At 38.7% G+C, this 22163-nt stretch overlaps 1 pseudogene; it reads left to right on the top strand.

The window, feature by feature from the left end:
- Window positions 1-411: 411 nt before the first annotated feature.
- LOC102924398 (NHP2-like protein 1 pseudogene) overlaps window positions 412-22163 on the top strand; it is a 38794-nt pseudogene continuing 17042 nt past the window's right edge.

Below are 22163 nucleotides of genomic sequence, written 5' to 3'. Positions count from 1 at the left end.
CTCTTGCAAGTAGACTTACAGGCCTTACTGAACTGCCTGATGTGGGTCCTACAAGTGGAATATGGGTCCATGTGAATCAAACCCAAGTCCTCTGGAAAAAACAAGTTCCCTTAATCATGGAGGAATCTCTCGAACTCCAATTAAAGTTTAAAACCTTTTCACTAAAGTAAGGATATTTTACTGACCATGAGTTTATCAAATTCTGCAAGAAGACAGCATCAATGAAGATATGAAAATATGTATTATACCATATGAAACTACATTATTGGAAAGAATTGGTATAGTTTTGCCTAAAAGTTATAGTGCAGAACACAGTCTCAAGAATGCCTTAATTATGTTGACTGCTTTAAAAAAAATTAACAGAATGAGTGGCTTTTAAACAACAGAATTGTCCATGGCACTAATCCAGACATGGCAAAGTCCAAGATGAAGGTGAATTTTATGTCTGTTGAGACTTTGGAGAACATGTATTACCAGGTAACTTCATTATATCAACTCAACTATGTTGAAACAGCTTCGTATATTGCCCACATTTTATGAGGACAATGTACTCAAATTTAAACACAATAGTACTTTGCATATATCCTAAGTGGGCTCATCTATCCATGCTTCGCCATAGTGAGAATTTGTATGTGCTGTGCAATAGAAGCTTTAAAAATAAACTATGCTTTCTAGTGGTTTCTATTGTGAACCTAATACCCTAAAATAAAATTTCTGTATAATGAAGCCAGGTTAAGTTGATCTCTGAGTTTTGTAAGTACAAGTCAGTACTTTTCTGGTACTAAAGTCTATTATTCAGTAAATACCACTATTTAGGACAATCATGACTCTAATAAACAAAACATTCTATTTCATTTGATGTTAGTTTGTGATTATGGCACTCTTCTGACATGGGAGAGGAGAAAAAACAAATTAATTAAGGGACTCTTCTATTACTACTAATCTCAATTCTTTGATTCTATTCTGATTCTTTAAACTTTTCTTAAAGTATGAATTTTATATCAAATTAATATATATACATATATATACATTTTAAACTTTGTTAAGATATTAATGGCCATATAGAGTACTAACTAATTCTAAAAAAAGGGGGCTTCAATTAGCTGCCTATACATGTCTTTGTGTTTGAGTCTCTTATCAGTTTTCTGCAGGAAATCACAGCCAGGCCTAACATCAACTGAAGTCTCCAGGAAGAAGAGGGGCCCCACAAAAATAACACTTCTACGTGGACAATAATAATATCATAAAGCTGACAAACATCATCTACAGATCAGCTTTGGACTACAAAATGCTCAGAACAATTTTGAGAGGGCTAGCTGAGATGATCCAGTTTCAAAGACTACTTGAATTAGGACTTGAGATAAACCCTGAACTTTGGCATTATGCACAGACTGGACAATGAAGGATACAGTTACCTTTCCTAGAATTTGACAATTAACCCAAAATTTTTCTTTTCAGAATTGTGGGAGCCTGTTCTAGGGTTCCTCGTGGCTTTACCCAGCAGGTCCGAATAGAGGATGATCAGGACCACGGGCCTGAGTGCAGGTGTCTGAGATGGCCTGCACTTGGCTGTGCTGGGGGAGGAGGTCTTTTGCTCCACCCCTTGGCTTCTCTATAAAAACCCTGGGGCAGAGAAAGTCAGGGCCCGTTGGAATAGGTACCAGGTCTTCTCAAGGCTATCCTTTATTTTCTATCTGTTTATCTCCACAAGATTCTCCACTATAAATCCTTATATCTAATATTTCCTGCTGCTCGCACTCAAGAAAACTCTGGGAAGCTGTGGGGTTGGTGGGTAAAAGCCCCACACAGAATAAAGATACCTTTGCCCATACCCAGCAGGAAGCAATTTTAAGAATACGATGCCCACATTCCCAAAGAGGTGGTATGGGATGGGTGGTGTTTTTGTGTGTTTGTTTTTGTTTTTTTTTTTGTTTTTGGTCTTTTAATGGGTTTTAGGTCTGGGATAATTTTCATTGTTTAGGAGGGTTGGTTACAAGTTGTTGTTAAGGGTTAGGAAAAGGACTAAACAAAGGAGATTAGATTTAAAGTTCTTGTTTAAAACAAATGAAGAAGAAAAAGACAATTACTAGTTTTAAATACTTTACATTGGATTGGATTTTTTATATTGTATACAAATTTTATATATATATATTGTTAGAAAATGCCATATATATAATTCTAATCTTGTTCAATATATTATACTTATTTAACAATGTAATCCTTTTAACAACATAATGCAATTTGCTGATCCTTAAATGCTATTATTACCAACTATTAGAATACAAAGAAATGAAAGTTAGTAGTTAGACATTACAATAGAATTTGTAGTCACATTAGGTATGTTTTCAAGATTGAGCAGATATATTTTAGATAGACAGGTCATCTTCAAACCCTTCAGAGATCTACAGAATATGGCATTTAAAATATTTTAATAAGTTAGAAAATTTTTCTTTTTTGTTATTACTATGAGACATGTCGGCTCCTGGCAGTACCAATCTACTTCAGAGAAAATATGGGCATTGAAGAAACTGCATATGGAGTTAACTTTCATTGTGGCAAAAGTTAGCCACTGGACAACAAAGTATCCTCGAATCAACTGCTGACAAACAGGACAGACAGGACACGAAACAAAGGACTACTGATGCTTGCCAAAACAAGTGTAGTTATGGCTTTATCAAAAGGCATCTTCTGAGCCCAGGACAATATGGCACCATCCCTGAAGTGGCCTTTGCAAGCTGGAAGAGGTACCGTGCCTTTTTTTTTCAAAGGCAGCTGAACAGGCAGTGGGCAGATGGCTTCTGATGTGCAGTGGAACCACAGTTGAAACAGTTATTCTTGAAGAGTAACCAAGCTCACACCTCTCAATAGTAGATTGGCATTTAATAGAGGGATGTGAAGAAGAATGAGATTCTGAGATGAAGCCACATATACACAGCCAAGAAGAATGGACAGCTGAATTAAAAAAAAACATCAACAATTTCCAGAATTTAAAATCTGAATCATGACATGACACTAATGGAATTTAGATGTTTCTGGTACATGGACTGCTCTCACCAAATGTGAGGTCGAACTATTGACCTTGTATACATCCTTCTTCACAAATGAGTCTGTCAGATACACTAAGCCTATAGGCTGAAGATGATGCCCCAACGCTGTGGAGAAACCTTGGGTGACTGTCTAAGCAGCTGGCTGTTTCTATCAACTCACTTTTTTTTGGAAGCTGCTTGCATGCACTTCCTGTTTTTATTTTTTATTAGGTAATATTATTTCCTTCTTGGGTCTCTGAGGGAGTTGAAGATTAGTTAGTTATAGTTATAGTTTTCCTTGTTAAGAATTTCAGAAAAGAAACTCACTAAAGAGTAAGTGTATAAATCTGAAAGACATTGTAAGATAGTTCTGTTCGTAATATAAGTTAGGATAGAAAGTGAATCAGGTACATTTTGGACTTACCAAAATAGGATAGATAATGGAATTATTTTCTCTGAATTTGTCAAATACAATTGACTAGATTTTTTTTAGGTATTTATTGCTTGTATATATGGTATATAGTTATTGTACTTTTGTATATAGTTTTTATTATATTAGCTATAATTTTTCTATTTATTAAAATAGAAAAGGGGAAATGTGGTGATATTTTATTTGTACTGAAATGTGATTTTATTTGTATGTTAATAAATAAAGTTACCTGGGGGTCAGAGCTAATAGCAAGCCATAGCAGAAGTCTGGTAGTGGTAGCACATGCCCTTAATCCTGATCATATGACAGGCAGATCTCTGTGTGTTCAAGGATACCACCAGCATGGAGACACACACCTTTAATCTCCATACCAACCATAGAAGACCTGGAGGTCTTTGTAGATGGGCAGTGATGAGGAGGTCATGTGGTTGGGTTTACAACCAATGAGAAGACAGAACAGAAAGTCTATAAAAAGACAGATACAGAGAAGTAGGTCTCTTGCGGAGAGGTAGGACAGCCGTGGCAGTGAAGGGTAAGGTTTTTAGTCTCAGCTCTTAGCTATTGCTTTGACCTCTTGTCTTTTAACTCTGTATTTGGCTCTGTGTTTCTTATTTAATAAGATTGTTCATCTACATGGCACCATATGTTTTTGTTGACATGTATCTCTTCTTATTGAAATAACTATAATCTATCATCATGAAATGTAATACAATAATATGGGAAAATAAACCTTTCTTCTGCTATGATTTAAAATATATATTGTCAGGAAGACAATTATTCTTTAGTTTCAAAATGATCCTTGTTATCCCATGTATTATACTTTCCTTGCACTATTAATATTATTACCTTTACACAGAATCATTATTTGTAAGTTTTCCATAAGCACATAGCAGGTATGGTGGAGTTTGTATAATAAAGGAGAAACACAGGTATTAGTTGTTTATTGAGAAACAATTATATGTTCCTCCAATCCTGTGAGAGCACTTAGCAAATTGAAGCTTATAATGCTCAATAGCCCTAATCAATTGATCATTCAGTTACACTGAAGTGGTTGTTAATTAGTCATAGAAGATAATCAGGCCTAAATGGAACACTAGGCACATTTGGTTAGCTATGAAAGGAGAGTCAAAACAAAACAATGGTTTGAATGCATAGTTTGGGCTCATGGTGATTAACAACAAAGCAGGAACAGTAACTTCAAAATAAAATGAATCAGTTTCATATATTGGTAGCCATCCATCCTGTATTAAATGGGATTGGACTTGTCCCTGTCTTTTTTCCACAGGAAGCCAAAGGGACTTACATGAAAAAAAGCAGTAGTATACTACTCTTGAGATTTTCAGAAGGTATGCTTTTTAGAACCATTCAAAGACCTGGAGAGGTGGGTTGGCAATTAAGATCACTTGATGTTCTTACAGAGGAATTGGGTACAGTTTCCAGAAGTCATATTGTGGCTCACAACTGTCTGTAACTCCAGTTTCAGGGTATCCAATTCCCTTTCCTTATCTTCTTCAGCACCAGGTGTACATTGGGAACACACACACATACACATACATGTATATGTACAGGCAAAAACTAATACACATTAAATAGAAATAAATCTTTTATTAAGATCGGATCAAATTAAATTCAAAATTAACGTGATTTTTAGTTTTTTTGTACTATTTTCTCTTCTTAAAATATCTTTTATGTTTGAGAATTTGTATCATATGTATATACGATATGTTTTAATGAAATTGACCCCACTTCCTTTCCTCTAATTTTTTCATTATGTTCCTGAACAATTTTATCTCTCATCTTCACAGGCTCTTTTAAAATCTTTAAAGATTTTATTATGGATTGGAATGTGTGTCTGTGGGAGTATGTGCATATTAGTACATGTACCTATAGAGAAGAGAGAATGCCCTGCAAATACCATGAGTGCCTGGAACTAAACATAGGTCCTCTGCAAAGAACAGTATGTATTCTTAACCATAAAGTTATTTCCAGCTCCCATGTATTCTTTTTAAAGTGCACCAGCTCCACTAAATGATGTCAGTATGCACATGTCTGAAGGACCATTTACTGGAGGATACTGTATAAGTTCATTATGGTGGAAAAGCATGATACCAAGTGCTAGGTATGGCAGAGTAGAAAACTGAGAACTCACATCTTGCTAAAAAACTTGAAGCAGAGAGAGTGAACTAGACATGCAGTGAATCTTTAAAACTCCCAAGGTCAACCTCCAGTGACATACTTCCACCAGTAAGGTGGCACTTCCTAAACCTCCCTAATCAGCATCATCAACTGGTGCTCAAGTGTTCCAATCCAGGTGCTTATACAGGTCTGACAAATACTGTTGTACTGTAAATGTTCACTGTCTCTGGCTCTTAGAATCTTTCTTTCTACCCCTCTACCATGGTAGTCCTTGAGCCAGATGTCCAATCTAGAGATGATTGCCCTCAATATTTTATTCTCTGTACCTTGACTTGCTGTGGGTCTTTGGAATAATTGCTATCTATTACACCAAGCAACTTCATTGACTGGAGTTAAGAGATCAACAAACTTATGAGTATAAAGGAAAGAACTTAGTTTCATCTCTGCCAGTTAGTTTTCTTAGTCCTGGGAGGTTCTATGTACACTACCATGGGAGAAAAGTAATTAATTGCATTACCAATTATGAATTTTGAGAGCTACAGTAACAACTGGCCTGCTGAAGTTTGCCTACTGGCACAAAAGTGGCTTACATATTATAAAGATAACCAATTACCACCTGATTGAATTTAAAGACCACTTCAAAAGAAAGAACTCATACCTGGTATGAGCAACTGGACTGAAAACTGCAGGTACAAGAGATCATAGATTCTAGGGGAGAGCTTAATACTCTTACCCTGCTGAATAAATATAGTAATTAGTTTTATTCTTTTCTCGACTGTGATTTCCAAGTCCATGCTACTTTATTACAGCACCTCCTAATCTTTTCACTTTACAAGCTAGTCATGTGAATCCACCAATGACAGCATGTATCTTTGTAAGGAATATTGATACAAGAAATTAGAATAGAAAGAACAGAATGTTGCAGCTGCACTTTTAAGAGGACTGAAGAAAATGTGATTTTAAGTTTATTAGGCAACTAAATCATATAAATTACTGAGTTATTGAGTATCATCATTTACTCCATTAAAAAAGCATAAGTTGTAAAGTAAAGGATAACTATGTTATAATCCATAGTCTTCAGAGAAGCTAGGTAACAAGGAGGGCCCAAGGGGAGACACTCAGATCTCCCTGGGAAGGGGAAATAGAACAGATCTCCTGGGTAGACTGGATGTGAAAGGACATGGGAACTCAGGGGATCAGTTGGGGGTGTACTGAGGGGGGAGAACTCAAAGAAATGACTAGAAATGGGGAGTGTATATCTCGAGGTCAGGTAGAAACCTGATGCAAGGGAAATTCCCACACATCTACAAGGACAATCCTAGGTAAAACTCCTAGCAATAGTTGATATGTAGTCTGAAATGTCCTTCTCCTGTAATCAGGTTGGTGAATACCCCAATTGTCCTCAGAGAGCCTTCATCCAGTAACACAAGGAAACAGATATAGATACCCACAGTCAAACATTTTGCCAAGCTCAGGGAATCCTGCGGAAGAGAGTAAGAAAGGATTGTATGAGCCAGAGGGGTCAAAGACACAAAAAGAAAACGAACCTGCAGAAAGAACTAACCTGACATGTAGTAGCTCACAGAGTCTGAGTGGACAACCAGTGCCTGCATGAAACTGACCTAGGCCCTCGATCTGTATACGACAGTTGTGTAGCTTGGTCTGCTTGTGGGATTCCTAACAATGGGAGCAGGAGCTATTTTTTTTTCACCTTTTATGGCTCTTTTGGTCTTTGTTCTTCTGGGGGCCAGCCAGCTCCTAAATAAATCACACACAGAGGCTTTTCTGAATTATAAATGCTCAGCCTTAGCTTGACTGATTTATAGCCAGCTTTTCTTAAATTAACCAGTCTACCTCTTGCCTCTGGGCTTTCTCATTTCTCTTGCTTCTGTATATTTTACTTTCACTCTTAATCCATGGCTGGCTGTGTGGCTGTGTGGCTGGCCCCTAGTGTCCTCCTTTCCCTATTCTTGCTCTTCCTTCTTCTTCACAGAATTATTCTTGTATTTATTCTCTCTGCCTGGCAGCCCTTCCTATCCCTCTCCTGCCAAGCTATTGCCAATTCAGTTCTTTATTAGACCAATCAGGTGTTTTAGACAGGCAAAGTAGCAGAGTTTCACAGTGTTAAACAAATGCAACATAAAAAATGGTACATATCCTAGCATCATTAAAACAAATGTTCCACAGCATAAAATAATGTAACATAATCTTAAAATAATATTCCACAATAAGGGACTGACTCTGACTCTTTCACTGGCTTTTGGGACCCTATTCCTCATGCTGGGTTGCCTTGTCCAGCCTTAATACAAAGGGAGGAGCTTATTCCTACATAAACTTGATATGTCATGCTTTATTGACATCCGTGGGAGGCCTACCCCTTTCTGAACAGAAGCAGAGGAAGAGTGGATGTGGGGGGCAGACAAGAGGTGTGGAGGAGGGGACAAGAGGAGAAGAGGGAAGAGAAATGGCAGTCAGGATGTAAAATGAATGAATGAATGAATGAATGAATGAATGAATGAATAAATAAATAAAATAGATCAAAACAAAAAAGCATTAATCTACTTTTTGATGCCTTCAGTAGAAATGAAAAATGTAGAGGCACACGATGAATCAAGAAAATTAATGTAGGTACTATAATTCTAGTACACAGAGAAAAATTGAAGCAAATAACTTAAGGTATTTCTTTCTACAAAGTTGTATAATTAGACACTGAAGATGGTTATTTGAACCTAGATACATCTTATGTAAGACTCAGTGCTATTTCCACAGCATTAAGAATATTGGCATTTAATAGCAGAAGGAAATGAAAAGTACACTTTCTGTGTCTCTTGGCTGTTTACTCAGTGTTCAGTGATAAGTAGATTTTAAAAGGCTACATACCATTTATGCCTCTTCTCCCCCACAAGCCTGCATAGCATCTTCATGCACTATGAAAGGTAGCGAGAATAAAAGAAGTTTCTTGCTCAATTCTGTAGCATTTTTTTAACTTTTCACTTTTTGGGGGCCTACCACCCAGATCCCAAATAAATACACATATACTTATTCTTACTTATGAATGCCTGGCCTTGGCTTGGCTTATTTCTATCGAGTTATTCTTAACTTAAATTATCCCTTCTAACTTTTGTCTCTGGGCTTTACCTTTCTCTATTCTATATACTCTTCTTTCCTTCTCACTCCATGTCTCGCTGTGTGGCTGGCCCCTTGCATCCTCCTCTTTCTCATCTCTCAATCCTCTGTAGTAGAATATTTCAAGGTATGTTACTTTTGTTCATGTTGCATTTTTTTTAACTCTGTGAAGCTGTGTTACTGTGCCTGTGTAAAACACCTGATAGTCAAATAAAGAATAGGCCAATAGCAAGGCAGGAGAAAAGATAGGTGGGGCTGGCAGGCAGAGAGTATATATAGAAGGAGAAACTGGGAGGATAGATCTAAGAGCTAGAGCCAGAGAAGAAAGAGGACTTTAGGGAGTAAGAGTAAGATTTACAAAAGTTATAGAATGGGAAAAGCCCAGAGGCAAAAGGTAGGAGGAAATAATTTAAGATAAGAAAAGCTGGCTAGAAAATAAGCCAAGCTAAGGCTGGGCATTGATAATTAAGAATAAGCCTCTGTGTGTGATTTATTTGGAAGCTGGGTGGCAGGTCCCCCAAAAGACCAAAGACCAACAAACAACAATAATTCCTCCCTTCTTTTTATTCTATTTATTCTTTCTGCCTGGCAGTCCCACCTATTTCTCTCTCCTGCCTAGCTATTGGCCATTCAGCTCTTTATTAGACCAATGAGGTGTTTTAGGAAGTCAAAGTAACACAGCTTGAGAGAGTTAAGCAAATGAAACATAAAAAAACGCAACACATCTTTGCATCACTAAACAAATATTCCAGAACATAAAATAATATAACACATCTTTAATTAATATTCCACAATGTAGTCACATCTCAATTTCTCTATATCTTGCAACCAGGGTGTATAGTGTCTTAAGAAGCTGAGTATTATCAGTTAGTTCTAGTGGAGAACTAAGAAGAATAGCAGGAGTCTGTATTGTTTTGTGTGGGGGGAGTGCTACTAGACCTGCCTAAGCAACAGTGAATATAGAAGCATTCCACAAGTGACAGTGGTCTTTCTTTTTAGTAACTATAGCTTCTAGGAGTAGCATTCTACAACCATGTAGGCTATTTGTAGCTAGAGTTTTCCTGCCTTGCCCACAGTCAGGACAAATAATTGTCACCAGCCAGTCCCACAGCTGCTCAGACCCAACCAAGTAAACACAGAGACTACTATTGGTTACAAAGTGTATGGCTGTGGCAAGCTTCTTGCTAACTGTTCTTATATCTTAAATTAATTCATTTCCACAAATCTATACCCTGCCACGTGGCTTGTGGCTTACCGGCATTTTCACATGCTGCTTGTCCTGGCGGGCGGCTGGCTGTGTCTCCTTCTGCCTTCCTGTTCTTTTTTTTCCTCCTCTCTGTTAGTCCTGCCTATACTTCCTGCCTAGCCACGGCCAATCAGGTTTTATTCATTGACCAATCAGAGCAACTTGACATACAGACCATCCCCCAGCATAGCCAAGTGCAGACTATCTCAGACACCTGCACTTAGGCCAGTGGTCCTAATCATCCTCTATGCGGACCTGCTGGGTAAAGCCACGAGGAACCCAAGAACGGGCTCCCACAGGACATACAGAACATCCCACAGCAGCTATTTCCCTTCTCTTTAAATAAAATGCAATTGTGTGGTGATATATTGTGTACCCTAATAAAATATGCCTGAAAGATCAAAGACGCAGAGCAAGCCACAGCCTCCACCTCTTACCTCCCCAATTCCTCAGCTTGAAAGAACTCCAGCTGAAATGGCTTCTAGCTGAAAGGAATGCTTCTGCCGAAAAGCCTTAGTTCCAGTCCATCAATGTAATACACCATATAAACAAACTCAAAGAAAAAAACCACATGATCATCTCACTAGATGCAGAAAAGGCATTTGACAAAATCCAACACCCCTTCATGATAAAAGTCTTGGAGCGATCAGGAATACAGGGAACATACCTAAACATAATAAAGGCAATATATAGCAAATCAACAGCCAACATCAAATTAAATGGAGAGAAACTCAAAGCAATTCCACTAAAATCAGGAATGAGACAAGGCTGTCCACTCTCCCCATACTTATTCAATATAGTACTTGAAGTTCTAGCCAGAGCAATAAGACAACATAAGGAGATTAAGGGGATTCAAATTGGAAAGGAAGAAGTCAAGCTTTCCCTATTTGCAGACGACATGATAGTATACTTGAGTGACCCCAAAGATTCCACCCAGGAATTGATAAAGCTTATAAACACCTTCAGCAACATAGCAGGATACAAGATCAACTCAAAAAAATCAGTAGCCCTCCTATATACAATGGACAAAGAAGCTGAGAAGGCAATTAGAGATACATCACCCTTTACAATAGCCAAAAATGACATAAAATACCTTGGGGTAACACTAACCAAGCAAGTGAAGGACCTATATGACAAAAACTTTAAGTCCCTGAAAAAAGAAATTGAAGAAGATCTCAGAAAATGGAAAGATCTCCATGCTCATGGATAGGCAGGGTTAACATAGTAAAAATGGCAATCTTACCAAAAGCAATTTACAGATTCAATGCAATCCCCATCAAAATACCAACACAATTCTTCACAGACCTGGAAAGAATAATACTCAACTTCATATGGAAAAACAAAAAACCCAGGATAGCTAAAAGAAACCTGTACAATAAAACAACTTCTGGAGGCATCACAATCCCTGACTTCAAGTTCTACTATAGAGCTACAGTAATAAAAACAGCTTGGTATTGGCATAAAAACCGACATGTGGACCAATGGAATCGAATTGAAGACCCTGACATTAACCCACACACCTATGGACATATAATTTTTGACAAAGAAGCCAAAAGTGTACAATGGAAAAAAGAAAGCATCTTCAACAAATGGTGCTGGCATAACTGGATATCAGTGTGTAGAAGGCTGCAAATAGATCCATATCTGTCACCGTGCACAAAACTTAAGTCCAAGTGAATCAAAGTCCTCAACATAAATACAGCTACTCTGAACCTGCTAGAAGAGAAAGTAGGAAATAGTCTTGAACGCCTTGGCATAGGAGATCAATTCCTAAATATAACACCAGTAGCGCAGGCACTGAGACAAACAATCAATCAATGGGACCTCTTGAAACTGAGAAGCTTTTTTAGAGCAAAGTATACGGTCAACAAGGCAAAGCGACAGCCTACCGAATGGGAAAAGATCTTCACCAACCCCACATCTGACAGAGGACTGATATCCAGAATATATAAGGAACTCAAGAAATTAGACATCAAAAGGACCAACAGTCCAATTGAGAAATGGGCTTTAGAACTAAACAGAGAATTCTCAACAGAGGAAACACAAATGGCTGAAAGACATTTAAGGAATTGCTCAACTTCCCTAATCATTAGGGAAATGCAAATCAAGACAACTCTGAGATACCACCTTACGCCTGTCAGAGTGGCTAAAGACACTTTATGCTGGAGAGGATGTGGAACTAGGGGAACTCTCCTCCACTGCTGGTGGGAATGCAAGCTTGTACAACCACTTTGGAAATCAATATGGCGCTTTCTTAGAAAATTGGGAATCAGTCTCCCCCAAGATCCAGCTATACCACTCCTGGGCATATACCCAAGAAATGATCAATCATACCACAAGAGCACTTGCTCAGCTATGTTCATATCAGCATTGTTTGTAATAGCCAAAACCTGGAAACAACCTAGATGCCCTTCAACTGAAGAATGGATAAATAAATTTTGGCACATATACACAATGGAATACTACTCAGCAGAGAAAAACAGTGACATCACACGGTTTGCAGGCAAATGGATGGACCTAGAACAAATAATCCTGAGTGAGGTAACCCAGACTCAGAAAGACAAATATGGTATGTACTCACTCATAGGAAGATGCTAGATGTGGAACAAGGATGTCTGGACTGCTACTCACATCACCAGTGAGGCTACCTGGAAAACGGGACCCCAAAAAAAGACACGGAGAAATGGACGAGATCTACATGAACAGCCTGGTCATGAGTGGGAACAATGAAGGGCGACAGTCGAGGGAAAGAGAGTGGGAGATCCTAACTGGATCAAGAAAAGAGAGGGAGAACAAGGAATAGGAGACCATGGTAAATGAAGACCACATGAGAAGGTGAGAAGGGGAGGAAGCAGAGAGCTAGGGAGGCCCACGGAGATCCACAAAGATACCCCCGCAAAAGACTGCTGGCAATGGTCGCCGCTGGTGGAGCACTGGGAGTCTAATTAGTGAGAAAGAAGAGGGTTTATATGAGCGAGAATTGTTGAAGCCAAGGTTGGATAAAGCACAGGGACAAATAACCAAATGAATGGAAGCACAGGATCTATGAACCAAAGGCTGAGGGGCCCCCAACTGGATCAGGCCCCCTGAACGGGTGAGACAGTCATTTGGCCTTATCTGTTTGGGAGGCAGCTGTGCATTGGTGCCAGGACCTGGGCTTGTTGCATGAGTTGGCTGTTTGAATCCTGGGACTTATGCAGGGACACTTGGCTCGGTCTGGGAGGGGGGAATGGACCTGCCTGGACTGAGTCTACCAGGGCAACCCCGGTCCTTGGGGGAGACCTTGATCTGGAGGAGGTGGGAATGGGGGGTGGGCTGGGGGGAGGGGTGGGCGAGAGGGGGAGAACAGGGGAATCTGTGGCTATTATGTTGAACTGAATGGTGTTGTAAAATAATAATAATAATAAAAAAAATAAAAAAATAAGTGGACAAAACACCGATGATAACACAAAAACTAAAAAAAAAAAATAAAAATAAAAAACTAAAAATAAAAGTTCCTCCCTCTGTTCCCTTACATGACACATCTTCTGTCTCCTCTCACTGCTTAAGCCCTTGTTACTCAGCTTTTGGGACCCTATTCCTCACATTGAGTTGCCTTGTCCAGCCTTAATATGAAAGGTTGTGCTTAGTCTTACTGCAACTTGATATGTCATGTTTTGTTGATATCCATGGGAGACTTGCTCTTTCCTGAACAGAAATGGAGGAGGCAAGGATTGGTTTATGGGAACAGAGGGGAGTGAGGGGGATGGACTGGGAGGAGAGAAGGGAGAGGAAACTGTGGTCAGATATAAAATAATAGAGAGAGAGAGAAATAGATAGATGGATAGATAGATAGATAAATAAATAAATAAATAAATAAATAAATAAATAAATAAATAAATAAATAAATAAAAATCCCATTTGCTTAGCCCATGTTACTTTGCAGCATTGCAGGTAATTGTCTTATAAAGTACAACTGAGATTCCACAATCCCAAAGAAAGTGTCCTGCTTTGAGCTTCCCTCAGTATCCTTTCCTCTGCTAGAATCTATTACCCAGGCAAAACTTACATTTAAGGTTCAAATCAAATAATGTTCCTGACCTCAATTAAAGAAATATATATATATATATATATATATATATATATATATAACCATATTATTAATATACTGAATATTCTATAAATACTTTTATGTCTATTAAATTAAAGTGGGTCATTAAAATTAAGTTTTATGGTTAGACAAAGTAGACTATAGGTTTCTTTATTAGTTTGAGACTAATTAGTTTTACAGTCAAACCACATAATTTCAGATTTTTTTCTCTCCAGCCACATATGTTCAGTACATAACACATCTTTTATAGCCATACCTATCATACTAGTTGGAATGCTGCATCCTTAAATCTTACAATATTCTTGATAAATACTACAGGATTAATAAATACTTTATAAAATGTTTTTGAATGAATGAATCCATGTTTTAGACAACAGGGGCAACATTATTTTCTTAAGCAATGTATATAAGCCAAATTAATTATGTAAAGAACAACTTTTTAATCCTCTAATATTCTTTAGCAGATGAGCATGTGAAGGCAGCTTGAGTTTTATGGATTTAAAAGAGGTTTCTAGTAGGGATAGAAAGTCTGACAAGAACCCAAAAGAAGATACATTGCAAAGGCAAAGGTTTCTTTCTGTCTATCACAAACTCCAATAATGCTCATAGTGACTCTGTTTGGAGAGCTATTTAATGTGTTAAATTGCATTTCTGAAAAGCATTTTATTAAAGTTCCAGACTTATCAATAAAATATAAGTTGGATTGCCATACTGATTCTGTTGAGCTGAAATTTTGTAATTATTATTATTACACATAGGCTATTGTACCTACTGAGAAGATTAATGCATACCTTCTTACATAGACTTGTAAGACTTACATCACATATTAAGAGTATTTATTGCAGGGCTCCCATGTGAGAGTCTTTTGGGATCAGTCTTATTCAGTTGAGGTCACTGCTTTTTCTCTTACCAAAAATGTATCCTTTTCTCATGCCTGAACTGAACCTGAACAGGGCATTATTGTGTTTAAGAATTGTCACAGCACTGGTGAGTGGATATGAGAAATGTGATGGTATTGGGAGCTAGAATCATTCTAGCACTAACCAAATGCCTATGAATTTTTCTCTTTCTTTTCAAACATCTAGATCTTAATCAAAGTGATGTTATTAGTAAATATTATTTTGATGAACATTTTTATTTAAAAAATTTCATAAGATATATTTTGAGCATGTGTTTTCCTCTCCAGATTTGTCCTAGATCCTCCCACCTTTCTTACCCACTCACTTTTTTCCTCCTTTTTCTCTCTCTTAAAAAATGAACAAATTTATATTTCAAACAAAATATAATTCTACTCATTAGAAAATTCAAAACGCAATGCATGTCAAAGATACGCTAAAAAATTAAATCTACTGTTATCTTGATTAAATATATAGTCACCTGGAAGATGGGGCTCTGGGCAGGTCTGTAGGTGATTACCTTCATTACATAAAATGAGGTGGAAGATTCTCCTACTATGGGAAGTCCCATTCCCTAGACTGAGATCTTGGACTGTATAAAAAGTAGTAAGTAGCTGAGAACAAACATTCACTGTTTCTGCTTCCTGACTGCTGAGGCAATAATGACCAGCTGCCTTGAGTTCCAAATGAACTATAACCTCAAACTGTTCATTAAAACAAATCCTTCATTCCTTAGAAAAAGAACATTATTTTGTGTCTCTATGCACTTCTTTTCCCCATTTTTTGCTTTCATTATGTGTGTATGAGTGCTCTGCCTGGATGTATGTCTGTGCACTGTATGCAAGTAGTGCTAGCTGAAGCCATAAGAAGGCATCAGCCACTTTTACTGATGATTGTTAGCCACCATGTAAGTGCTGGGAATTGTCCTCTGGATGAACAACCAATGCTCTTAACTGCAGAGCCATCTTTCTACCTCTATACTCATTGATTTTTAAATAAGAATTGTTGCTCTACTCTAGATTCCAATTCTATTTTGCTTTGGTATGAAGATATCTCTCCATGGCTAAATAGCAGAAAGACCTTGGACAAAGGAATACATTTGGTGGGATCCTTATTTTACCCAATGTTAATTGTTTTCCCCAAATAAGACTGGATTTCTGATGATGTTCTTAGTGTTAGCAAATATTTCTGATATTCTGCTTCAGTAGATGAGATTGCTTGGAAAAGGAAAAGAGAGACAGATTAGAAATTAAATTTCCCTGGGTCTTCCTACGCTGGGTTGGGATGATAGACCACATACCCTGGTGCCATAAGAATCGAGCAAGGGAAGAAACCTACCTACATACCCAAATAGGGTTGCCTGCCCTGGGTAGGGAGGAGAGACTAGAGGTGGTTCTGCACAATTGTTGTGAACAAATGTATGATGGGGTACAGGAAAAAGAGAGAGCTAGAATGGTTCATGTCCTGTGGAGAGAGGTAGATCTAGAGATGTGGGTGTGCTGAGGAGAAGGCTGATGTGGGGGGCCTGCATGCCACCCAGTGCCATGACGTCTGGGCCTGAGTTGCTGCTAGGGGCCATGTCTGGGTTCATGGTCCTGACCCCATGGTCTGTGATGATGTCCATGGCCACTGCTTCCATTGAAGGCTGTGGGGTTACCCAAGATCTGGGTCACAACATGTGGCTACATTCGTGCCCAAGGGCCATGTGGCTTCAGGGGCCATCTGATCTAGGTAGCCTGCATTGTCACCTAGGGCCATAGAGATGTCAGGGCCTGAGATTTAGTCAGGTTCCAGATATGTGTACGTGCCCCTAATGCAGCCAGGATCTTTGTTGTTGCTGTCCATGGCCTGTGCTCATATTGAAGGCCACAAGGATACTTGGGTTCTGGGCTGCCACCTGTGGCCATGTTAGGGGACTGAAGGCTATCCTGCAGCAAGGGTGATGCTAATCTGAATAGCTGTCAGAGGCCTGCTCCAACCTATGGAAGGGTTCTTGGAGGGAGGAGAGAGGAATGAAGAAGTATTAGATAGAAATATAGGCCTAGACAAAGAGAAAAACAGAGACACAGGATAGCCTCAGGAGGGCCCTGGGTCAATTCCCAGAAATCCTGACTTTATTCATGATGGGCTTTTTATACATTAGGAAGGGGAGGAGCCTACGGCCTCCCCTTTTCAACGTCGAGGTATAATGTATCAACAAGTGAAGACACTTCAAAATACCTGGTAACCACACTTTTGGCCAAAGCTTTCTATTATGCAGCCCTGCTGGCTAAAGCAAGCTCAGACTTTCTGACTTTGAGTAAGGGAGCTTGTGTGCACCCCCACAAGTAGCCTATTTTGCCACCTGGGGCCATGATGACATCCAGGCCCAGGCTACTGCCAAGGACACTGTATGGGTCCGTAGTCCTACTGTGACCAGGATCTGTGTTAATGTGCATGGCCTGTGTTGACCCTGCATTGCCCCTAAAGGTCACACATATGTCTGAGTTCTGGGCAACCACCTGTGGCCATGTCGTGGTCTGAGGAATGTATACTGTTGGGGACATGACAATCTGAATAGTCTGCACTGCCATCTGGGGTCAAGGTATCACCAGGCCCAGGCTGCTGCCAAGGGCCATGTCTGGGTCTGTGGCCCTATAACAGCCAGGGTCTTCCTTGATGTCCCTGGCTATTGTTACCACCAAGAGCTGAGCAGGACATCTGAAACCACATTGGTGCCACCAGGACCATATAGATCAGGGTGGCCTCTGCTGCCACCCAGGCCCATGGTGATATCCTGACCCAAGATGGTCCTGCTTCAGTTGGTGTTGGTTGTTGATGTCCATTGCCTGCATTGCCACAGGACCCCATGTGAACAAGGTGTTGAAGTACAAGGGTCATGATGAGCTGGCCCTGCCCCTCACTGGCCCTGGGAGAGCCAGCTGCACCCCCAACCAGAGAACTGATCCCTCCCCTTGCAGGCCCTGGGTTAACTAGCCTCATAACCACAGTCACATCCCTGAGAGGAGAGAGAACTCCCCACATATGGGAGGGCAGGTCCCACTCCTCACTATAACTGGCTCAGCCCGTGACCTGACCTGAGGCAGGTAGTCCCAGCGGCTTGGAATGACCAGCGTGGCTACCACCTAGGCACAGATTCAGGGCTTTGAGTTGGTACTCCCCAACATCTATGACCTGCTGGAGCACATGAATGGATTGGTCCTATGGAACCATAGCCACAGGAACTCTATTGTTCAAGACAACAGCAGGATATCTGGGAGGAGTTTTGGTGAGAGTCCAGCATTGATGGTGTACCAGAGGCCAGAGGCCATGAACATTTGCAAGGGAATCTGTTTGGACAAAGGGGTGTACTACTTGATACACAGCTGCTGCTAATGTCACTGAGGTAAATGAAGAGGTGATAGAGAGGTGTGAAAGAATGAGGAGCAAAGAGATTCTTTTTTTAAGTTTGTTTTTCAGTTGATATTCTTGTTTTTGTTTTATTTTTATTATTTCTGTTTGGGTTTTCCTCTGTGGGGAGATATGGCAGGGGTGAGGGACAGATAGATACAGTGGGACTGAGAGATGGGTGGGATTGGGATGCATGATGTGAAATTCCCAAAAATCAATTAAAAAATGTGCTAAAAAATAAATCCTAATTGCAGAGAACAAAGTATGGATACCATTGAACTTTTAGTTAACCTTCTTACACCTTAAATACATAATTTTGAAATGGACATCAATACCCATCTAAATTACTGTTTCTTAATTTTGTCAGGTGATGAAATTATTTTTCCAAGAAGAATTTCAGAATATTAAGACTATTGTTGACACGAATTTTCAGTCAAAATTGAATAAATAAAAATCGAATATTCAAGCAAACTGGCTGTTAAAATTAATGTCAGAAAAGTAAGCTCTTAAAATATAGTTCTGCTGTTGAGATGAATAAGGTAACCAGAAGGCTGAAAATTTAAAGATTGGCAGAAATGAAGTCAAAATCCTGAAGGTGGCATGAATTAATACTGGATTCATACTTAAGCATTCTCTATCATCTTTACATTCACATTTCTAGGACATTTAATTCCATCTAATGGACTTGAACAGAAAATCTCTCTGTTTCACAGACTTGCTCTGATAATCAAATTAGACAAAAAATACTTTGTAAATCATAACTTATACTTTTTAATATTATATAATACATACAATGTATATTGATCATATTCATCCTCTCTTCCTCTGAACTTCTCTAAGATCCACCTCCCATTGCCTATTTCTTTAAGCAAGGATTGAAAGAACTGTGGTTTTATGAACATTTAATTTCTTTCATATCAGCACAGGCAAATTATGAGAAATGCTTACTCTGCTCTTGGAATTGAACACTTATGATAAATAGGATTGCATCTATCTCTTCCTTTATGTAACTCTATCAGTCAGTATAAATTTGGATAAATCATTTCCATCCCAGTATGCAGTCCCATCTTCTGTAATATGTAATAATTCCTAGCATAATCTTGGTATAGTAAGGCAATGATGATACTACATTGGTGACCTCTGATAGTCCTAGAATTCTACCCAAATCTATGCCTATCTCATGTATTTACTTTTGTTTTTGAATTTAGTGAAGTATATTCCCTTTCTCATACTTTCTGTGATTTCTTTGCTAAGGCAAGTAATACGTTCTTCATTCCATGATTAAATATTTCACAGATTCTCCCAAAAGAATTTTATTGGAGCATTCAGCTTTCATATTTGCTGCTCTGCTCTTATGATAGCTGACTACTGTTGAATTCTTCACACATTGTGGAAGCTTTTGCTTCATTGAAAAATTGAGTCTATTCCTCTATCTTCCTGAGTTTGTATCAGTCTTTGGTCACTTTGTTCAGAATACTGAAGCAGAACTGATAATGTATAACATATGAGAGTAAGTGAGACGTAATCACAGAGCTTCTGCTTGTATGTCTTTGGACTTCTGTTGACTACTATGTGAAGCCCACAGCAGTCACCTGGATTATCACTGTGAAGAAACTGATTCCCAAAGTGCATCCAGCATTTCCAAAAAAAAAAAAAAACCCAAAGATTCTGAATTTAGTATTGAAGCAACAGCTATGTCAGAGCACTATGGCAACCTGATACATGAGCAGCTTGCCCCCCCCAAAAAAAAACTACTAGAGATAATGGATTAATATTCTTAAAATCTTATTTTTGAGAATTTTATAATTGTATACAATAAAATAATTCTAAACCTATACCTAGACCCCTCCAAATTCCCCCATATACCTTCAACAACCCTTCCTTCCCACTTCAACTCTGTTTTATGTTCTTTTAAATAACTCACTGTCTGATTAGTGTTGTCCATAATTGAGCTGGGACTATAGGCATGCATTACTAAACCTATTTTTTGCAAAGCTGGGCATCAAAAACAGGGTTTTGTGTATCCTAAGCATGTATTCTATGAAAAAAGCCATATCTGCAAAACATTTTCTTTCATTGTTAATTTTTTTATGATTTTATTCATGAATACAGTACTTGCATCATTTAATCCCCCCATTGTTTTCCTCCATTCAGCTCCATTTCCCCACATCCTCTCAAAGTTCATGATCTCTTTTTCTATAATTATTTTTAAGAACATATACATATACATACTAGTGTAAAAAGCCTACATACTTTTTTATTGTTGCTCATATATGTGTGTGCTTAAGATTGACTGCTTATCAGGGGGTCACCCCTGGCGAAAACAGAGCCTTCCTATCTCAGTAACCATTGATTGCCTGTAGATCTTCATCTATAAGTGATGCCTTGTGAAATTTTCCCTATCCAAATTGGCAGATCTTACTGAAATTTCATGGGTACTATATTTCTGTCATATGTATAAGACACTATCTCACAGCAGATGTCCTGGTTTTCCAGCTCTTACAGTCATTATGCCACCTTTATTCTGGTATTATCTGAGCCTTACAGGTAGAGGTAGTATTATAGATATATCAGTTGTAATTTGACACTCCTGAGATATAGTGAGAAATCCAGGGGAGTCTGCCTAAGAGTTATAAGGAATTTATTAGGAGATAAATAAGAAAAGACAACTCACTAAACAGAATAGGCGAATTGTCACAGGGTTCTGGAAGGCTGAGGTCCTGTCCCAAGCTGCTCCTGCTGCCTGAACCAGTCCCACTCAACTGCAGGAGTGAGAGAAGTACGCAGTGTAAGTGCCTCTCAGGTCTTAAGGGTAGCTCTGAGACCATGCCCCAGGGACTGGTATTTCAAGTCATAGATGGAAAGATATCCACTACACACAATCACTGATTCCTTTCTTTAATTTCTTTTTGCTGCAAAAGAAGCTTTCTTGATGACTTGGAAGAGTTATAGTTATCTGTGGGTATAAGGATACATAGTTAGAAGAAGTCACAAGTTAGATTGATTTAATGAAGCAGCAGTAGTAAACTGTCCTCTAGACCAGTGGTTCTCAATCTTTCTAATGCTACAACCCTTTAATAAATTTCCTTATGTTGTGGTGATCATCAATCTTAAAATTATTTTCATTGTTACTTCATAACTATAATTTTGTAATTCTTATTAATTGCACAGTAAATATCTGATATGCAGAATATATGTTATGCAACCCGTATACTTCCAAATGGGTTGTGACCCACAGATTGAGAACCGCTCCTCTAGGGCCTATGACCTTTCTAGTCACTATTAGCTTGTAAGAGTTACATTGCCAGACATGAGTTCCTTCCTATTGAACAGGACTTAAGTCCAATTAGAAAGTTTTTTGTTACACCCAATATAATTATACCTACTTTATACCACTGAGGATATCCTGTAATGCCAGTCAGCATCATTGCTCATATGCTTCATAGCTGGGTAGAACTACTGATTGTTTTTTCATCCCTTGGTAGCTTACATAGCACCTTCAGATACTATGATAGCTAGTCTCCAGAGAGGCGGTTTCCAGGAGAGTACAAGCTTCATTCCTTGAATGTCTGTATCTTCAGAGTATGATGTCTCCAAAAATTAGGTCTTCTATTCACTTTTTGAAAAACAACCAAGAGAAAAAGCAATAATCAATACTATTTGAAGAGTCTCTTGGACATTCACAACCAACAACTAGAAGAGAGGTTTTCCATGAATGGCACTGGGGTTGTTATTAGGTAGTCTATCGTTCTTCTGGGGAGAATTATTACCCTTATGACAAAATTCCATGTGGTTGTTTGAATGAAAATGACCACCATATCTC

Source organism: Peromyscus maniculatus, chromosome X, assembly GCF_049852395.1.
Source record: "Peromyscus maniculatus bairdii isolate BWxNUB_F1_BW_parent chromosome X, HU_Pman_BW_mat_3.1, whole genome shotgun sequence".
Taxonomy (NCBI): domain Eukaryota; kingdom Metazoa; phylum Chordata; class Mammalia; order Rodentia; family Cricetidae; genus Peromyscus; species Peromyscus maniculatus.
This window is presented reverse-complemented; position numbering and strand designations above follow the sequence as displayed.